Genomic DNA, 17235 nt, shown 5'->3' with positions numbered 1-17235 from the left:
GTGTGAGATGCCTTGATAAAAGATACTTTTCAATTACTTGGTACAAGTGCACATGTTTTCACTGTCGGGGGTCAGGTTTAACGAACACAGTTCGTTCAACTGTTTGGCCCGGTATATTCTTTTCCTATTGGGACCCCATTTGGCGTTTCTTGGATTTTCCAAGAGGATGGCCTCCCAGGGGGGGATGTCCCCCAATGCTCGAGTTTGATTGCAAAATAAGCCTTGAATACTTGTCGAGCCGTCCTTAGATAGTATGTGAAGGTTTCCTCATTAAAAACCTTTCCGGTAAAACCCTTTTCGAGATAAAAACTCGGTCGAAGGAAAAGAGTGCAACGAATGCTTTAAAACCTCAAGGTCTTCGGGTTGGGTTAGCGCTTTGACTGCTTCGGTTGGGCGCCTGCACAAAGTTAGCATTAAATATAAAATTAAAAAGAACATGTTATTCCTCAGTGGTGATGGCGATTTTGAACCTTGGTATTCGTTTGGAGGACCTGGTACGGTCCATTATTCAGATAAAGCCGAGGGCGAGTCTCGTGGTTGCTGTGTTATTATTGATTTATTTCTTAGTCCCTCTACTGTAGGGGATTTCGGTGTTTCGGCTAATGGTGGCTATCTGAAAAGATCGTGTGGATGACATGTTGTGGCTCCTCTGCTTTGTTCTTTTTGGTTGTTTCCCTTTCTCGAAACTGATTTTTGACTCGGTTGCTGAGGAATTCCCGAAGGTGACCATTGTTGAGTAACCGGGCCACTTCCTCCTCGAGTTGCCTACAATCCTCGGTCTTGTGTCCGTGTGTGTTGTGAAATTCGCACACTAAGTTATGGTTCCTTTGTGAAGGATCCGATTGTACAGGCCTGGGCCATTTGGCGTCTCTGATTTTACTAATGGCAAACATGATGTCTGATACATCAACGTTGAAGTTATACTCTAATAAGCGATGTGCCTCCATTGGCCCTACGTTTCTATCGAATCCGGCTCTATTGATGAGTCCCCGAGGATTCTGTCCTCGGTCTATCATTCAATCGTTGTGAGGTGGGTTACGCCTCGAGGCGTTCCTTTTGTCTTTGGTGTATGGCTGATATCTTTCTTTATTTGTCTTTGGTTTCTTCGCCGGAAGCCTGCTTGGGTATACTGAGCCCGAGGGTGCTCCTAGCTGGTTGTCTTCGGCCCTGATTTTCGACTGTTATCGGTTGTGGACGTTCGACTAGGTCACAACGGGATACTCGACAAAATTCTATTTCAACTGCTTTGAAGCCATCGAGCTTTGTTCATTCAGACCTTGAGTGAAGGCCTGTACTGCCCAGTCATCGGATACCGGCGGTAGTTCCATTCGCTCCATTTGAAAACGAGATACGAACTCTCACAACATTTTGTTCTCCCTCTTCTTTATCTTGAACACGTAAGATTTCCTTGTTGCTACTTCAATGGCACCGGCGTGTTCCTTTATGAAGGAGTCTTCCAGCACGGGAAATGAGTCTATGGAGTTTAGAGCTAGGTTGTGATACCACATCATGGCCCCTTCTAGAGCATTTCCCCGAACTTTTTTAGTAAGACGAGCTCAATCTCGTCGTCCTTTATGTCACTGCCCTTCACTCGCAAGTGTAAGTAGTAACGTGTTCATTAGGGTCTGAGATCCTATTGTATTTTGGGAGTTTTGGCATTTTGAACTTCTTTGGAATGGGTTTTGGGGCCTCTTCCTCTAGGAGCGACCTTTGTATGAACTTCTTCGAATACACACCTTTTAGGATCGGGGGAGGTCCTAGAATTTGGTCCTAGAAGCCCCATGAGAAGAACTACCATGTTCATTATTTGGAGTTGGTTACCATAGTTCACGTATTGAAGATTTGGAGGCATTACTTACATAGTGTGTCTTGTGAGGTGTTTACTGATCATCGTAGCCTCCAGCACTTGTTCAAACAGAAGGATCTTAAATTGAGACAGCGGAGATGGTTGGAGTTGCTAAAGGATTTTGATATTACTATATTGTACCATCCAGGGAAGGACAATGTGGTGGCCGATGCTTTGAGCCGAAAGGCGGTGAGTATGGGGAGTTTGGCATATATTCCAGTTGGGGAGACACCTCTTACAGTTGATATTTAGGCCTTGGTAAATAGGTTTGTGAGGTTGGATATTTCGAGCCCAATCGGGTATTGGCTTGTGTGATTTCTCGGTGTTCCTTTATATGATCGCATTAGAGAGTGCCAATATGATGATCCTCATTTGCTTGTACTTAAGCACAGAGTTCAGCATGATGATGCTGGAGATGTGACTATTTGTGATGATGGAGTGTTGAGGATGCAGGGCCGGATATGTGTGCCCAATGTAGATGGACTTTGGGAGTTTATCTGGAGGAGGCCCATAGCTCGCGGTATTCCATTCATCCGGGTGCGGCAAAGATGTATCAAGATCTAAGACAATATTATTGATGGAGGAGAATGAATAAATACGTTGTGGAATTTGCAGCTCGGTGTCTCAATTGTCAGCAGGTGAAATATGAGCATCAGAGACCGGGTGGCTTGCTTTAGTGGATGGATATTCCAGAGTGGAAGTGGGAACAGATTACCATGGACTTTGTAGTTAGGCTCCCACGGACCTTGAAGAGGTTCGATGCTATTTGGGTGATTGTGGATCGGCTGACTAAGCCGCGCACTTCATTCCTATGTGTACTACCTATTCTTTAGTGTGGTTGGCAGAGATCTATATCCGGGAGATTGTTCGTTTACATGGTGTCCCAGTTTCAATCATTTCAGTTATGGGCACTCAGTTTACTTCGCTGTTTTGGAGGTCTATGCAGTGAGAGTTGGGTACTCAGGTTGAGTTGAGCACAACTTTTCACCCTCGGACGGATGGGCAGTTCGAGCGCACTATTCAGATATTGGAAGACATGTTGCGTGCTTGTGTCATTGATTTCAGAGGGTCATGGGATCAGTTTCTACCGCTTGCAGAGTATTCTTATAACAACAGTTACCAGTCGAGTATTCATATGGCTCCATATGAGGCTTTGTATGGGACGCGGTGTAGATCTCCAGTTGGTTGGTTTGAGCAAGGTGAGGCTAGGCTATTGGCGACAAATTTGGTGCAGGATGCTTTAGAAAAGGTAAAGGTAATTCAGGAGAGGGTTCGTACAACGCAGTCGAGGCAAAAAAGTTATGTTGATAAGAAGGTTCGGGATGTGTCCTACATGGTTGGCGAGAAGGTTCTGTTGAAGGTTTCACCCATGAAGGGTGCTATGAGGTTTGGGAAGAAGGTTAAATTGAGCCCTCGATTCATTGGGCCTTTTGAGGTACTTTGGAGGATTGGGGAGGTAGCTTTTGAGCTTTCTTGGCCACCCATCTTGTCGAGTGTGCATCCGGTATTTCATGTTTCTATGCTCCGGATGTATATTGGGGATCCGTCTCATGTTCTGGATTTCAGCACGATTCATTTGGATATTGATTTGACTTATGATGTGGAGCCAGTAGCTATCTTGGAGCGTCAGGTTCAAAAGTTGAGATCAAGAGATATAGCTTCAGTGAAAGTGCAGTGGAGAGGTTGGCCCGTGGAGGAGGCTACCTGGGAGACAGAGCGGGAGATGTGGAGTAGATATCCTCACCTGTTTGAGGCTTTAGGTATGTTTCTTGACTCGTTCGAGGACAAACGTAGGGGGAGGATGTGACGACCGAGCCAGTTGTCTCATGAGTTACTGCTTTGTTTCCCCCATTTCTGCTTCTTATTGCATTGTTTATCGGTTCTATTTGTGATTGAGTTGGTTGGATCGGGTTCAGAAAGGTTTTGAGAAGGTTTGAGACACTTAGTCTCTTTTGAGGAAGCATAAGTTGGAAAAGTCAACTTGATGTTGACTTATGTGTTAGGGAGCTCGGATGTGAATTCTGATGGTTTGGATAGCTTTGGGAGGAGATTTGGGACTTAGGAGCATGATCAGAATCTGTTTTGGAGGTCCGCAGTAGATTTAGGCTTGAATTGGCAAAATTGGTATTTTGGCATTTTCGGAGGATATAGGGATCAGAATGAAATTCCAGGAGTTGTAGTAGTTCCGTTGGGTCATTTGGGATGTGTATGCAAAATTTCAGGTCATTCGGACGTGGTTTGGTGGACTTTTTGATGGAATGCTAATTCGGAAGATTTTGGAAACTTAGGCTTGAATCCGATGTGTTTTGGTTGATTCGATGTCATTTGAGGTGTTTTGAAGATTGGTATAAGTTTGGATTGTGGTATATGATGTGTTTGTGCTTTTGGTTGAGGTCCCGGGGGGCCTCCGGGTGATTTCGGATGGTTGGCGGAAAGATTTGGAGTTGGCTGTGACAGTTGAAGTTTCCCATTACTGACATAACCGCACCTGCGGCTGGGGGACCGCAGGTGTGGTCTCGTAGAAGCGAGATTTGTATCGCAGAAGCGGAAAGGGCCTGGAAAGGCAGAAACCACAGAAGCGGTTGAAGAACCGCACCTGCGATGGCGCAGGTGCGGATTGGGCATCACAGATGCGAAATGCCTGGGCCAGAAGGTATTAATTATATCCTTCGCGCTTTTTGAGCTATTCTACTATTTCTAAGTCAGCTTTTGGAGCTTTTTAGGCGATTTGAAGAAGGATTTCAAGGGGTTTCATTGAGGTAAGGATTTTTTACCTGAAAGTCGTGTCTATGGTATTATTTCACGGATTAAAGTTGTAATTAATGGAAATTAAGGGTTAAAATTGGGGAAACTAGGGCTTGATATTGGAGACCTAGATTTGAGGATTTGAGGGACCATTTGTGGTCGGATTTTGGAACTTTTGATATATATGAACTCGTGAAGAGATAAGGAATCTATTGATGTGAATTTTATTGAATTCCGAGATCTGGGCTCGGGGGTCGGGTTTTGGTAATTTCAGGATTTATATTGTAAATTGATTATTTTCGCATGAGCTTCGTTCCCTTAGCATATTTTGACGTCGTGATTCTAATTTTTGATATATTTGACGCGAGTTGAGGCCGATTCGATGGGCTAGGGCGTCATGGGCTACAGTTTGGACCGGATTGAGGTGAGTAATGATTGTAAATATTGTCCTGAGGGTGTGAAACCCCGGATGGCACATCGTTGTGCTATATTGATGTGACGCACACGCTAGATGATGAGTGTGGGGTCATGCACTGTTGGGGATTGTGACTTAGTCCACCCCGAAAGACTGTTTTACCTCGTATTTGATTGAAAACTATTTGTTATCATCATTGGGTTGGATGCCATATTTGGGCCTCGTGCCATTTATTTGAACCCTTATGGGATTTTTACTGATATTTCCTCACTGTTTTTACTTTACACTTGTATTCAGTCATGCTATATTCTACTCTTTTCATAACTCAGCTATGTTTACTCTACTTTAACACTTAAATGATATTTTGGACTAAGCACCATGTTTTACTGTTGCCCGAGTAGCTTGTGAGATTCTCACCGAGTAAGGCTGAGGGCCTATGTTGTGAGGAAATACTGATTATGATTATGAGGCCGAGGGCCTGAGATTTGTATGCCACGAGGTGGCTTGTTAATATGAGGCCGAGAGCCTAGTGATAATGCCACGAGATGGCTTGATATTGCGCTTGGGCCGTAAGAGGCCCCTCCAGGAGTCTGCACACCCCTAGTGAGCGTGGGTACCTAGTGTGATGTGAGATATAGCCCGAGGGGCTGGTGTTGTTCTATGATATTACCCGAGGGGCAGAGTTTGTTGACATTGTGCCCGAGGGGAAATCCTTTATGTGATTCTTCTTTCATGTTTGCCTGTCATTTACTTGCTCAATTGTTAAAAAGGCATTTCTAGAAGTTAAACAGAATTAAAGTGACTTTACACACTTTCACGATTTCACTATTTTTACTGGCTTTTACAGCCTTTTTATAGTATGTTGATGTGCCTTTACATGGTTTCTTATTACTCAGTCTGCATTTATTATTATTACTCACTGAGTTGGAGTACTCACTTTACTCCCTAAACCCCATGTGCAGATTCAGGCGCTTCAAGTCCTGTTGGCGAGGGTTGAGAGCTTCCAGCAAATTCCGGAGTTTTCGAGGTAGCTGCTCGGCGTTCGCAGCTCCATGCTTCTCCCCCTATATCATTTCTTTTCTCTTATTAGTATTCTATAATAATTTGAGTAGAACCCTTCAGACTTGTAGTATTATAGATGCTTATGACTGGTGACACACCGATGTCGGGCTGTGTTGATTTTTACTTCCGCAAATTGTACTGTTCACTGCTTATTTTGGGATTTTATCATTCTTAAGATTTAATACTTATTATTTTAATTGATTAAGATTGAAATGGGAAAGTGTCGACTGGCCTTGTCTTCACAAGAGGCGCCATCACGAACGGGTCCGGGTTTAGGGTCATGACATTTACAATGGTTACTTACCTCAAACTGGGTGAATTACTACTCCGCGATGCCTTTGCCTCTCGCCTCGGCCTCAACTCGCGCCGAATATACCCAAAATCAGAATCATAACATTAGAATATGCTAAGGGATCCAAGCCCAAGTGAAAATAATCAAATTATACCAAAAACTTGAAATTGGCCAAACCCGACCCCCGGGCCCATGTCTTGAAATTCGATAAAAATCACATTAATGGAATCCTTGTCCTCCCACGAGCTCATACATACCAAGAATACCAATATTCGACCACAAATGGCCCCTCAAATCTCTAGATTAAAGTCTCAAGTTTCCAAGCCCTAACTCCCTAATTTAGGCTTCAAATTCCACAAATTTCATATTAAATTAGGTGGAAATCACAATATGATTGAGTATTAAGTCCAAAATTCTTAACTCAAATAAGTTTTCCTTGATTCCCTCCTCAATCCCCCTCAAAAAGCTCTAAACCGAGTCAAAAATGGTGAATTTAGGCCAAAACACGCGAAAATGGCCTTTTAAACATTCTGCCCATCGATCAGAAATCCTTCTTCACGAACGCGATCAAAGCTTCGCATTCGCGAAGCACATAAATACCATTGACCGAAATTCCCCTACACGAACGCGACCACACCATCGCTAACAAGATGCCTCATCATCTCAAACCATCGCAAACGCGTCAGAGTTCTCGCAAACGCGATTCTTCCTGGCCCAACCCTTTGCGAACGCGGGACCTCCCTGGCGAACGCGAATGACAAATCTCTAGCCTCGAATCCTAACCCTTCGCGAACACGAGCGTCTACTCGCGAACACGAAGGCCAAAAGTCTGCAATAGCTGAAGCCAAAAATCTGCAACTTTTTAACATGTAATTTGATCCGTTTGACCTCCCGAAACTCACCCGAGGCCCTCGGGACCACAACCAAACATGCTAACATACCCCCTAACATCATTCAAACTTGTTCCAACCTTCGGAACGCTAAAAATAATATCAATGAACCAAATCACATCGGATTCAAGCATAAGAATTTCAATTTCTGCTTTCGATCAAAGAGTCTACCAAACCACGTCCGAATGACCTGAAATATCGAACACACATCCCAAATGATACAACAGACCTACTTCAACTTCCGGAATTCCATTCCGACCACTATATCAAAAATCTCACCTATCAACCGTAAAACGCCAAAATTCCAATTTCGCCAAATCAAGCCTAAATCTACTCCAAACCTCCATAACACATTATGATCACGAACCTAAGTCCCAAATCACCTCCAGAAGCAATCCGAATAATCGGAACTATCATCCAAGCCCTTTAACACCTAAGTCAACATCCAGTTGACTTTTCCAACTTAAGCTTACTCAAAAGAGACTAAGTATCTCAAACCTTACCAAAACCTTTCCGAACCCGAACCAATCTACCCGATGACATATAATACAATTGAATAAAGCAGTAAGAAGAATAAATGGGGAAAACAGACGGTAATTCATGAAATGATCGGCCGGGTCGTTACATATATATATAATGCTTCTCTTTGAGACTATTATCCATATCTTATGATACATGACTGCCCAATTGATCAATGGTAACTGCCCGACCAGCCGTCAGACAGTGGTAAATGTATGACTGCCCAATCGGTGGTAAATAATGATACATAACTGCCCACCCGGTGATAACTGACCGATCGGTCGTAGGCCCATGGTAAATGCATGTCTTCCCAACCGACCGTAGCACGGTGGTAAATATGTAACCGCTCAACCAGTCGTAGCTCGATTGTAAATGCATTTGCATTAAGATGCATGTATTATTATATTATGAACATTAATATCTCTATCATATACCTCAATAGGGACTAGATACATATTTAAACATGTTTGAATATCTCTTTACCGGAATAAATAACATAAACATCCTTAACTGCCAAGGGTAGAACCACTTATGAAATAACCTTAATTTACGTATCGTTACATAGATCATACCAAAAGAAATAAGGGATAGCCTTAACATACCTGGAATAGGGAAAAATCCGAACTTCACAGCTGAAAACTCACCGCTTCTTCATATCACTACAGAATAGCACAAAAAAAGCTATTGAATCCCAATTTATCTTCTTCTATTGAATCCCAAAAAAAGCTACCAAACTCTCACAGGATAAAAATAAAATCAAAACTTTAAACTTCTAGTAAAACGCAACAAAAAAAGTTTCAAAAACTTTCTTTGTTGTGTTATGCACTTGACAAATCTTTATCTACCTATACATCAAATTCGTATATCAAATATATATATTTACAAAGAATTCACAAAGAATATGTACAAATTTGGATCAGAACTTAAATTAAAATAATTTGATAAAAGGAACCTTCAACTAAGACTTCTATTCTTCTTCGTTAAAGTAGAAAGAAGAAACAAGATTTGTTTTGTACTTCATTGTATTTTAAAGAAGAGGAATGTAAATTGCTACCTATTTAACTAGATGTATGAGTCATTTACTTAATCCTATGTGGCTGCCACATGGGGGTGGGGTGGGGAAATATTAATTTTATCCTATAATCATTAATTAATTAGGTAATATTCCGCTATCCGGTAATTAACAAATTACCCACATAATTAAGAATTATCTCAAATAACTTAAAATTCTACTTATTTTTAATACACTTTATATAACTTACTATCATGATCATGTGGTACCATATAAAATTAATACATACACTATTATTTCATTACAATGTCCATGTAAAAATATGTATATTTTCTCAACTTATAATTTTCATAATCTCATATAAAGAGCAAAAATTCTCGTAAGCTTAATTCTTAAAATGGTAAAAAGATAACCTTCTTTTTTTGTCAGAAAATAATTTCTATTTTTACAATAAAGAAAATCTCATAAACTTTCTTATATTATGTGTATAATTTATCATATTTGAAAATAGTAAAAATGGTAACTATCCAAAATTATACTTCACTAAAAAGAAAATACCACACTAACATAATATCTAATGGCATAAAGGTTATAAACTAATAGGGTCTCATAATAATAATGTCTTAAGCCCTCTATAACCTCCTAATAGATATAATACCTTTGAACTCATGTGGATTTACTACGACATATCCTAATACTAAGCTACGAGATGTAACATCTAAACCCGACAACTCCGAAAAGTATGGAGCTTACTGATCAAGCTGAACTTGGGCAACACCTAATAAGGAGGTCTACCCATTTGTCTGTCTGAACCTCCACGCATGGAATACAACGCCCCAACAAAAGGGACGCCAGTACAAAATAATGTACCGAGTATGCAAGGCAATATGCTGAAAGCTGAATTGAACTGATAATATTATAACTGCAAATATCTGGAAGTCAAATACAATCTGAAGATATCCTTACCTGCTGATACTGACTCAACTCTCTCAATATAGTAAGTAAAATGGTTGTTTGTGACGACCCAAAGGGTCATCACCGGTTTTCTCCCTTTTTCTGTGCTTCCGAGGCCTTGAAAACCTCACCTTTAGTTGTCTCGATTTGCGTGCGCAGAACGGGCGCGTAGCCGAAAAAACTTATGTGTTAAATTATGTGAAATTTGATAAATTGTGGCTTTAAAATGGTTAAAGTTGACTTTGGTCAACATTTTAGGTAAATAGACCCGGACCCGTGATTTGATGGTCCCGGATGGTCCGTAGAAAAATATGGGACTCAGGCGTATACCCGGAATCAAAATCCGAGGTCCCGAGCCCGAGAAATGAATTTTTATTTATTTGGAAATTTGAAATGAAAATGGATTAGAAAGCATTGGTATCGGGCCCGTATTTTATTTTCGGCACCTAGTGCAGGTCTTATACATGGTTTAAGCACTTTCTGTGAAATTTGGTTGAAATCGGATGTCGTTTGGCGTGATTCGAACTTGAATTCCTAAATTTGAAACTTGATGAAGTTTGAGAAAAAATGATGATTTTGAGGCTTGATTCATTGATTTTGATGTTATTTTGGCGATTTAATCGCTCGAGTAAGTTCGTAGGATGTTATTGAGTTAGTGTGTGTGTTTGGTTAGGAGCCCCGAGGGCTTGGGAGTGATTCGGAGGCGATTCGGGGTGTTTTTGGCCTTAGGAAGTGTTGCAGAATTTCTGCAGTCAGTGCCCAGTCATTTTCTTCTATGCGATCGCATAGGTATGTCTACGATCGCGTAGAGTTATTTTGGAGTCACCCAGTTTTGTTCTATACGATCGCGTTATAGGCCATGCGATCGCGGACCTCTGCAAACTCATTCTATATGATCGCACACTCCCTTCTGTGATCGCAATTCACAAAAGGCCCAGCCCCGCTTTGACCCTCTATGCGATCGCACTCGTCATTCCGTGATCGCAGTGACCAGCCTACCTTACCCTATGCAATCGCATTCCCTTTCCCGCGATCGCATAGGGCAATTCCGCCAAGTTATTTTAAAAGTCCAAAACAGACCCATTACGGGAGTTGTACTATTTTTCATAAAACTTGTCTTCTCCAAGCTCTAGGGGCAATTTTTGAAGCTCTTCTTCATCAAAGTCTTTTGGGTAAGTAATTTCCCTCCTATTTCCTTCACCCTTCTTCATTAATTACTGAAATTCTAAACCTAAATCATGAAATCACAGTAGAAATTAGGGGTTTTGGGTAGAGTTAGGTTTTTGGAAATTTTGAGTGATTCAACCTCAATTTGGGGTCGGATCTTAAAATAAATTATATATTTGAACTTGCGGGGTTATGGGTAATCGGGTTTTGGTCCGAGTCTCGTGTTTGGACCATGTGGGCCCGGGGACGATTTTTGGTATTTTGAGAAGAATGCTAGGAACTTCATATCTAAGCTATGGGATTTTGTTATCTAGTATTTATTGAAATTATTGAATTAATTATGCCTAGATATCGTTGTTTCGGAGTCAGATTATAAAGGAAAGGCGGTATTTGAGGGTTAATTGCTATTCTTTGGACCGAGGTAAGTGTTTGTTCTAACTTTGGCTTGAGGGAATAGGATTAGAGTGTTGTTTGCTATTTTTTAATTGTTGAGTATGGTGTATAGGCATGGTGACGAGTATCTATACACCAGAGTCTAGCATGACCGTGAGTCTTATTTGTGTTTATTTGGATTTTGTGATACCTCTTCCTTGTTAAATTGATAAATTTCATATAATGTGAAGAGTTTGAGGAAGAATTATGATTTGTACATTCTTGGAGCATTGGCTCGAGTATATCATAAAGCGTGATAGTAGATGAAATGATTGAACCCTCTTTGGAGCGTTGGCTCAGGTGGTAAAGTGAGATAAGAGGTAAAAGTGAAAGAAAGAGAAAGAATTATTGATATGCTCCCTTGCCGGGATGCTGAGATTATTGATATTGTTCCCTTGCCGGATTTTTAACTGCTTAATTGTGCTCCCTTGCCAGGAGTTAGCTGTTTATTTGTATACCCTTGCCGGGATTTCTATCATTATTTGTCTACTCCTTTGCCCCTTGTTTGTGATTGTTGCTTGGGTGAGGAAGAGTGATAAAGCATGAAGGGTGATGTCGTGCATTGTTTGCTATTGTGAGGAAAGAGTGTAAAGCACGAAGGGTGATGCCATGCCGTATGATGTACCATTCCCTGCCGATTTTATTGATTATATGGTGAGGAAAGAGAGTAAAAGCACGAAGGGTGATGCTGTGCATATTTCAATTATATGATTGCTTTGGTGAGGACGAGAGCGTAAAGCACGAAGGGTGATGCCGTGTATTTGTTGCTTTCTGATTCTTTGTTGATATCCGAGTTATGTTGTTTCTTTCATTACTTGTTCTTATTTGATTTACTTCGAGGTTATAGATTTCCTTACCCTATTTGCCTTGTGATTGTTGTTTGGGTGAGGAAGAACGTAAAACACGAAGGGTGATGCCGTGTACTGTTTTGGTAAGGACGAGAGTAAAAGCACGAAGGGTGATGGGCAAATTGTTGACTTTTGATTCTTGTTGACATTCTGGCTTTGTTACTTCTTTCTGTTATTGAGTATTTCTATTTGAAACTGTTAGCTCCCCATAGCATGCTCCCCCCCCCTCTTAGCTGTTTAAATTCTGTATATTTCCTTTTATTGCATATATCTGCACAGGTTGTTTTTGGTAGGTCCTGTCTATCCTTGTCACTACTTCGCCGGGGTTAGGCCAGGCACTTACCATCACATGGGGTCGATTGTGCTGATGCTACACTCTGTGCATCTTTTTGCACAGATCCAGGTGCAGCTCTTGGACCTCAGTAGTAGGATTTGATCGGGAGCTGACTTCAGTCCAGAGACACCGAGGTAGCCTTGCTTACGTCCGCAGGCCCGGAGTCTCTCTCTCTTTATTCAGTTTGTTATCTTTTGTACCGAAACAAACAGTTTATAATTTTCTTTCAGATGATTGTATTTAGTAAATCTTAGAAGTTCGTGAGCATTGTGACACCAATCTTGGGTAGAGGATTATGTTAAACTTTCCGCATTTCTATTCAGTTTTTATATAAGTTAAAACTTCTGCTTGAAATTTTAGTTATGTCGCCTTTATTATATGTTGATAATTATGGAAAAGAATGTGTGTTAAACGGAAGGTAATTTAAGTTGGCTTGCCTAGCTCCTATTAGTAGGCGCCATTACGACCCCGAGGGTGTGAAATCTGGGTCGTGACAAGTTGGTATCAGAGCACTAGGTTACTTAGGTCTCACAGCTCGCGGACAAGCTCGGTAGAGTCTGAGGGATTGGTACGGAGACATCTGTATTTATCCCGCAGAGGCTACTGAGTTAGGAAGACTTCACATCTGTTCTTTCTTGTCGTGCGGTTCTGTTTCCCCATACTGATTGAATTTCTATTCTGTTCTTTCACAGATGGAGAGGACACGCGCTTCATTATCGACCACTCAGCAGCCCGAGTCCCCAACATCAGCTCCCACTAGGGGTAGAGGGCGAGGGCGAGGCCGAGGCCGTACTAGAGGCAGAGGTAGGGGCAGAGTTCAACCCCAAGCAGCAGCACCAGTAACGGAGCCTCAGGTTGATTTTGAGGAGGAGGTTCCGGCCCCAGCAGTTCCGGTGGGCGCAGCTCAGGTCCCAGAGGGTTTCATTGCTACCCAAGTTCTTCAGGACGCCCTGGTTCGATTGGTGGGCCTTATGCAGAGAGTCACCCGAATAGATTTACTTCCTGTAGCACCAGCCACTTCTCAGGCAGGAGGAGGGGCTCAGACTCCTGCTACACACACTCCGGACCAGGTAGCTCCCCAAATTCAGACTCTAGCGGTTCAGCCAATTGGGGTAGTTCAGCCAGGTGCCATAGCTCAGACCGGCGATGGAGCGGCTATGTCCGTCGATGCTTTATGGAGACTGGATAGGTTCACCAAGCTCTTCACTTCTACTTTTGTCGGTGCATCTACTGAGGATCCTCATGATTATATTGACAGCTGCTATGAGGTTCTCAGAAACATAGGTATTGTTGAGACCAATGGGGTTGACTTTGCTATATTTTGCTTGTCTGGATCCGCCAAGACTTGGTTGAGGGATTATTGCTTAGAGGGACCATTTAGATCATCATATTTGACTTGGGAGCAGTTTACAATGTTGTTTCTAGAGAAGTTTCTCCCCGTTACTCAGAGAGAGGCCTATTGGAGGCAGTTTGAGCTCCTTCAGTAGGGTTCTATGACTGTTACCCAGTATGAGACCAGGTTCATCGATTTAGCTCACCATGCTCTCATCATACTTCACACCGAGAGAGAGAGAGAGAGAGAGGGTGAGAAGGTTTATTGATGGTCTTATTCTACCGATTCGTCTTCAGATGGCCAAGGAGGCCGGGAGCGAGATCACATTTCAGGAGGCGGCCAATGTGGCCCGCAGAGTTGAGATGGTTTTATCACAGTAAAGTGGTCATGGGTCGGATAAGAGGCCCCATCATTCAGAAAGATTCAGTGGTACCTTGTCTGGAGGTAGAGATTCGTATGGTAGAGGCCATCCTCCTAGGCCCTTTCAGTCAGCTCTCTAGGTATCACATGGTATCTCAAGTGGTCGTGGTTCTCAAATGCATTATTTGGATCAGTAGTCCTTTAGTACACCATCAGTTCCCATTAGTGCACCGCCGCTTCAGAGTTTCCGAGGTGGTCATTCAGGGCGACAGGGTCAGTAGTCTCAGCAGCCGAGGGCTTGTTACACTTGTGGTGATATGGGTCACATTTCCAGGTTTTGCCCCTCGAGCTTCGAGTAGTTCTCAGCAGTAGGGTACTCGTCCTATGATTCAGTCACCAGTTGCTCCACAGCCTGCCTAACCAGCTAAAGGCGGGGGTAGAGGACATAGAGGTGGAGGTAGAGGTCATAGAGGTGGAGCTCAGACCGCCAGAGATAGGGGTCAGCCAGCAGCCAATCATCCTAGGGATGTGATTCGAGGAGGTGGGGCCCAACCCCGATGTTATGCTTTGCCAGCCAGGCTAGAGGCTGAGTCATCCGATGCTGTTATTATAGGTACTATTTTGGTCTGTGATAGAGATGCCTCAGTGCTACTTGACCCTGGATCTACGTATTCATATGTGTCGTCCTATTTTTCACCCTACTTGGTTATGCCTAGTGAGGGCTTGAGTATTCTTGTGTATGTATCTACAACAATAGGTGATTCTATAGTAGTTGATCGGGTTCATCGTTCCTGTGTTGTGGTGTTTAGGGGACTTGAGACCCGTGTTGATTTGTTACTCTTAGATATGGTGGATTTCGACATTATATTAGGGATGGATTGTTGTCCCCGTATCATGCGATCTTGGATTGTCATGCCAAGACTATGACTTTAGCCTTACCAAATTTGCCCCGTTTAGTGTGGAGAGGGACTCCTGGTCATTCTACCCGCAATGTTATTTTGTATGTGAAGGCTCGGCGTATGGTCGAGAAGGGGTGTTTGGCCTACTTGGCTTATGTTCGTGATTCCAGTGCTGAGATTCCCTCTATTGATTCTGTGCCCGTGGTTCGTGAGTTTTCTGAGGTTTTCCCATCAGACTTGCCAGGGATGCCACCCGATAGGGATATTGATTTGGCTCCAGGCACTCAGCCCATTTCTATTCCGCCATATCGCATGGCCCCGCCAGAGTTGAAAGAGTTAAAAGAGCAGTTGCAAGACTTGCTTGAGAAGGGTTTCATTAGACCCAGCGTATCGCCTTGGGGTGCGCCGGTTCTGTTTGTAAAGAAAAAGGATGGCTCGATGAGAATGTACATTGATTACCGGCAATTGAACAAGGTTACAATTAAGAATAAGTATCCACTACCGAGGATTGATGATTTGTTCGATCAGCTTCAAGGTGCCAAGGTATTTTCAAAGATTGACTTGAGATCTAGCTACCATCAGTTGAGGATTAGGGAATCCGATGTCCCTAAGGCAGCATTCCGCACTCAGTACGGGCATTATGAGTTCTTGGTTATGTCATTTGGGTTGACTAATGCCCTAGAAGCCTTTATGGATTTGTTGAACTAAGTGTTCAGGCCTTATTTGGTCTCGTTAGTGATAGTCTTCATTGATGATATTTTGATATATTCCCGCAGCCGGGAGGAGCACGAGCAACATCTTCGAGTGGTTCTTCAGACCTTGAGGGATAGTCAGTTATATGCTAAGTTCTCGAAGTGCAAGTTCTGGTTGAGCTCAGTTGCATTTTTTGGTTATGTTGTATCAGCAGAGGGTATTCAGGTTGATCCAAAGAAGATTGAGGCAGTCAAGAACTGGCCTAGACTAGCATCAGCCACAGAGATTCAGAGTTTCTTGGGGTTAGCAGGTTACTATCATCGGTTCTCGGAGGGGTTCTCATCTTTTGCAGCCCTGATGACCAGGTTGACCCAGAAGGGAGCCCAGTTTAGATGGTCGGACGAGTGTTAAGCGAGCTTTCAGAAGCTCAAGACAGCTCTGACTATGACACCGATATTGGTTTTGCCCATAGGTTCAGGGCCTTATACAGTCTATTGTGATGCATCTCGTATTGGACTTGGTGCAGTGCTGATGCAGGATGGCAAGGCCATTGCCTATGCTTCGAGGCAGTTGAAGGTTCATGAGAAGAACAATCCAGTGCATGATTTGGAGTTGGCAGCCATTGTTCACGCATTGATGATTTGGAGGCACTATCTGTATGGCGTGGCGTGTGAGGTGTTCACGGATCATAAGAGTCTTCAGTATTTGTTCAAGCAAAAGGAGTTGAATTTGAGGCAGAGGAGGTGGTTGGAGTTGTTGAAAGATTATGACATCACTATCCTATATCACCCGGGAAAGGCCAATGTGGTGGCCGATGCCTTGAGTAAGAAGTCAGCCAGTATGGGCAGTCTTGCTTATATTCCGGTCGGCGAGAGACCGCTTGCTTTGGACGTTCAAGCTTTGGCCAATCAGTTAGTGAGGTTGGATATTTTTTTAGCCTAGTAGAGTATTAGCTAGCACAGTCACTCGTTCTTTGTTATTAAAGCGTATCTGTGATCGGCAGTTTGATGATCCCCATTTGTGTGTCTTTAGGGACACGGTACAGCGTGGAGGTGCCAAGCAGGTTACCTTAGATGCTAATGGAGTTTTGAGATTGCAGGGTCAAGTTTGTGTGCCTAATGTGGATGGGCTTCGAGAGTTGATTTTAGAGGAGGCCCATAGCTCCCGGTACTCTATTCATCCGGGCGCCGCGAAGATGTATCAAGACTTGCGACAGCATTACTGGTGGCGTAGAATGAAGAAGGATATCGTTGCCTATGTGGATTGGTGTTTGAATTGTCAGCAGGTTATGTATGAGCATCAGAGGCTGGTGGTTTATTTCAAATGATTGAGCTTCCCGAGTGGAAGTGGGAGCGAATCACTACGGACTTCGTTGTTGGTCTCCCGCAGACTCGGAGGAAGTTCGACGCAGTTTGGGTCATTGTTGATAGGCTA

The sequence above is a fragment of the Nicotiana sylvestris genome, chromosome 3 (genome assembly GCF_000393655.2).
Source record: "Nicotiana sylvestris chromosome 3, ASM39365v2, whole genome shotgun sequence".
Taxonomy (NCBI): Eukaryota; Viridiplantae; Streptophyta; class Magnoliopsida; order Solanales; family Solanaceae; genus Nicotiana; species Nicotiana sylvestris.
Note: the sequence above shows the minus strand (reverse complement) of the source record.